At 28.0% G+C, this 3973-nt stretch overlaps 1 protein-coding gene and 2 non-coding genes across 3 annotated transcripts in view; 2 read left to right on the plus strand and 1 right to left on the minus strand.

Annotated features, from left to right (window-relative positions):
- Positions 1-3973, plus strand: part of LOC111689001 (integrator complex subunit 6 homolog) — a 38914-nt gene that overhangs the window by 10284 nt on the left and 24657 nt on the right. The gene's annotated exons all lie outside the window — the stretch shown is intronic.
- Positions 1390-1462, plus strand: Trnar-acg. The gene has a single exon. It is a non-coding gene; the product is annotated as a tRNA-Arg (tRNA).
- Trnar-acg lies at positions 3565-3637 on the minus strand. The gene has a single exon. It is a non-coding gene; the product is annotated as a tRNA-Arg (tRNA).

Below are 3973 nucleotides of genomic sequence, written 5' to 3' on the forward strand. Positions count from 1 at the left end.
AGATTTTCGTAAGGATCGGCCTATATTTGACCCTAGCCCCCATACAAACCCCCCTTCAAAAAATGACAAACGTCTAAAATTGACTTGTAACCATTTGTATCGCAATGACCCTCAACAAAACTAACTGTTATTTAGAAATATATCTTTTTCCCAAATTTACCGAGGATCGGCCCATATTTGACCTATATAAAGCCTCATTTAGAAATTTTAGTTTTTTATCAATAAATGGCTTAAATATTTTGGAATTATGGTAATATTCAACATAAAAGTTTCTTTACAAAAAATAAAAATTTTATAAAAGTAAAAATTGTAAAAATATACTCATGGTGTAGGGTATCATATGGTCGGCCATGCCCGACTATACTTTCCTACTTGTTTTTAAAATTTGTATGTTAGTGTAGGGTATAAAGTTAAGCAAAAAAAATAAAAATAAGTCAAGAAATATGATTTGATTTTCTTGTCATGTTTTTGTTGCTCTAAACATTTAGTACTTTCGTGTAAATAGTTGTCATGTTTTAATAGTTTCTTTTGTTGTTAACAAAGAGAATTTTTAAATATGTTACTTTATTTTATTTTTCGATTTTTGTTTTTTGTAACATAAAATTTAATAGTTTGTCATAAATTAAATAAATGAGTTAAATGTTTTACATGCATAAATCCCAAACTAAATAATCTCAAGTTAGTTTTATTAAAAAAGGCTAACAAACAATTAGAGTTTAAAACAGGGCTCGTTAAAAAGAGAACAAAGTGAATACATATAAGATAAATTTCTGAAATATGAGACAATTCTGAAATATGAAAAAAGTTTTTGACTTATAACATTATTATTTGATAATTTTCGTATTTTTTCACAGAAGACTCTCGCACTCTGATGGCTATAAGTGTCTACCACTGTTTTAGCATTTAAAATTAATGCATTCATGAAGGCATTCAATGTTGAGGCAGTGCATAAAAATTCATATAAAATTGCATAAAATGATTGATGTGTATGACCTGATTTGCTTAACAATCAACAAGTGCTCTTTTTTTTTTTGTTGCATTTAAAGTCAAGTCTATCAATATTTCGTTTTATATTATTTAGCATATTATCATGTAAAGTTAATTGTTACAAGCAGCCGAGTTTTGTATAGAAATAAATCACTTAATAAATTTGAAATTCCATAAACAATATGTAACCAAACCAAGAAGCAACACCCTTCATTTAAAATTTATGACTTTCTTGGCAGTTTTACTGATAACGCATAAAAGCTGTTTTCAATTCAGCGTCAAAGTTATAACGTGTAATAGTAAATTTCCTATTGGGTTAATAGAACTTATTGGAAAAAGCTTTTTCTACTTTGTATACTAGAGTTAGTATTAGCTTGAAACTTTGCCAAAAAGTAATAACACGGTCCTGTGGCGCAATGGATAACGCGTCTGACTACGGATCAGAAGATTCCAGGTTCGACTCCTGGCAGGATCGCAGACAAATTTTTTATATAATTTTATGTTATTTTTTTTAATTTTAAAATATTATTAGATTTTTTATCATTTATAATTGTAATACCATTTTATACAAAGTCCATAAAGTAGTGAATAGATCAGTTTGTAGTTTTTTTCCTATATAATATTCTTTACTATATTACGTAGAGTATTGTCCAGTAATGATCTAAAATATATTATAGCCTGCGTTCCATTATTAAGACTAGCTTATAGTCTGGTCTATAGTCCATTCTATAGTCTTTTATATAGTCTAATCTATAGTGTAGTCTATAGTCTAGTCTATAATCTAGTCTATAGTGTAGTCTATAGTCTAGTCTATAATCTAGTCTATAGTGTAGTCTATAGTCTAGTCTATAATCTAGTCTATAGTCTAGTCTATAGCCTAGTCTATAGTCTAGTCTGTAGTCTAGTCTATAGTCTAGTCTATAGTCTAGTCTATAGTCTAGTCTATAGTCTAGTCTATAGTCTAGTCTATAGTCTAGTCTATAGTCTAGTCTATAGTCTAGTCTATAGTCTAGTCTATAGTCTAGTCTATAGTCTAGTCTATAGACTATAGTCTAGTCTATAGTCCAGTCTACAATATAGTCTACAGTCTAGTCTTTATTCTTTTCTACAGTCTAGTCTGTATTCTAGTCTATAGTATATTCTATATTCTAGTTAGTAGCCTAGTCTAAAGTCTACTCTTTATTCTAGTCAGAAGTCTAGTCTATAATATAATCTACAGATTTGTCTAAGGTATGGTATAATATGTAGTTTAGTGTTTGGTATAGTCTAGTCTATAATTTAGTCTATAGTGTAGTCTATTTTCTAGTCTATAGTCTAGCCTATAGTCTAGTCTGTATTCTAGTATATAGGCTAGTCTAAAGTCTACTCTATAGTAAAGTCTGCAGTATAGTCTATAGTATGGTTTAGTCTGTAGTATAGTCTTTAATATAGTCTAGTTTTTAATTTAGTCTATAGTATAGTCTTTAGTGTAGTATATTGTATACTTTAAAGTCTAGTCGATAGTCTAATATATTGTCTAGTCTATAGTCTTGTTTATAGTCTAATGTCTAGTCTAAAGCCTTGACTATTATCTAGTCTATAGTCTAGGCTATTGTCTAGTCTATAGTCTAGTCTATAGTCTAGTCTATAGTACTATAGTCAATAGTATAGTCTTTAGTATAGTCTAGTCTATAGTCTAGTATGTATTATAGCCTGTAGTCTAGTCTATAGTGTAGTCTACAGCCTAGTTTAAAGTAGGCTGGACTATGAACTAGACTGTAGACTAGGTCTAGTTCCTACAAAGTCTACTCTACGCTATAGTCTGAATATAAGGCCTTTAAATTTCCTTCATATACCTCTTACATAACAATCCATTTTCAGATTTCTTAAGTCGAATACACCTTTTAGTGTCGTAAAAACCATTAAAATTACCATAAAATATATATGGTACAATAATTTCTTTAAAATTTGTTTCTTAACTAAATCGAACATGACATAAATTGTCGTGTATCAAAATTAATGTTTAGCTTTTTGTTGCAAATATTTGCCACCAGTTTTTTGTTCGATTTTTTTTAACAAATTTTCAAATATGTTTTAAGTACTGTGACACAACATTTATCATTTATTAGAATTAATTAAAATAATGTTTCCAAAGAGACATACTTTGATACAAATACAAAACATTTCGATACAAATGCCACATGTTATTCGAAAAGTTGTTAATGCCTTTCATACTCTGTTGTTATTTAAATTCAAAATTACCTTCGTTTAAACAAAATATGCGTAAAATATTTAAAATTATATTCAAATTTACCAAGAAGTTAACGCACTTGTTATTGGCTAAAAAGCTAAAAAAAATATTAAACTGGTTTTTATATAACTTTTACAATGTACTTGTACTTGATTTTTATTCAAAGTATAAATGTGTGGAACTATTTTGGATTTATTATTTAGATTTGCTTGTAACGTTCTTGAATAGTTAGGAATATTAAAAAATTTTCAAAAAATTATATTTTTATGCTGTAGGCATTTAAATAAAATTTTATTGTAAATCTAAGAGATAATATATAAGTTTTTATATACAAAAATAATTGTCTTCGATCCTGCCAGGAGTCGAACCTGGAATCTTCTGATCCGTAGTCAGACGCGTTATCCATTGCGCCACAGGACCATATGTCTACCTTGAGACAAAGTTCTGTGACGATTCTTTTTAGAAATAGTTGTTAAAAGAAGTTTGTAATATTAACCATTAAATAAATATTTAATTATACATAAATAGTTCTAATTTATTGAAGTTAACACAGTGGGGATTTATAAAGAAATTGTGGATATGTATTTTGAATTTTTTGTTTATTAAGAAACATTTAAAAGTAAACAATGGCCGTAAGACGACCAACTCATTACAAATAGATAGATAGATAGATAGATAGATAGATAGATAGATAGATAGATAGATAGATAGATAGATAGATAGATAGATAGATAGATAGATAGATAGATAGATAGA

Source organism: Lucilia cuprina, chromosome 5 (assembly GCF_022045245.1).
Source record: "Lucilia cuprina isolate Lc7/37 chromosome 5, ASM2204524v1, whole genome shotgun sequence".
In the NCBI taxonomy this organism is placed as follows: domain Eukaryota; kingdom Metazoa; phylum Arthropoda; class Insecta; order Diptera; family Calliphoridae; genus Lucilia; species Lucilia cuprina.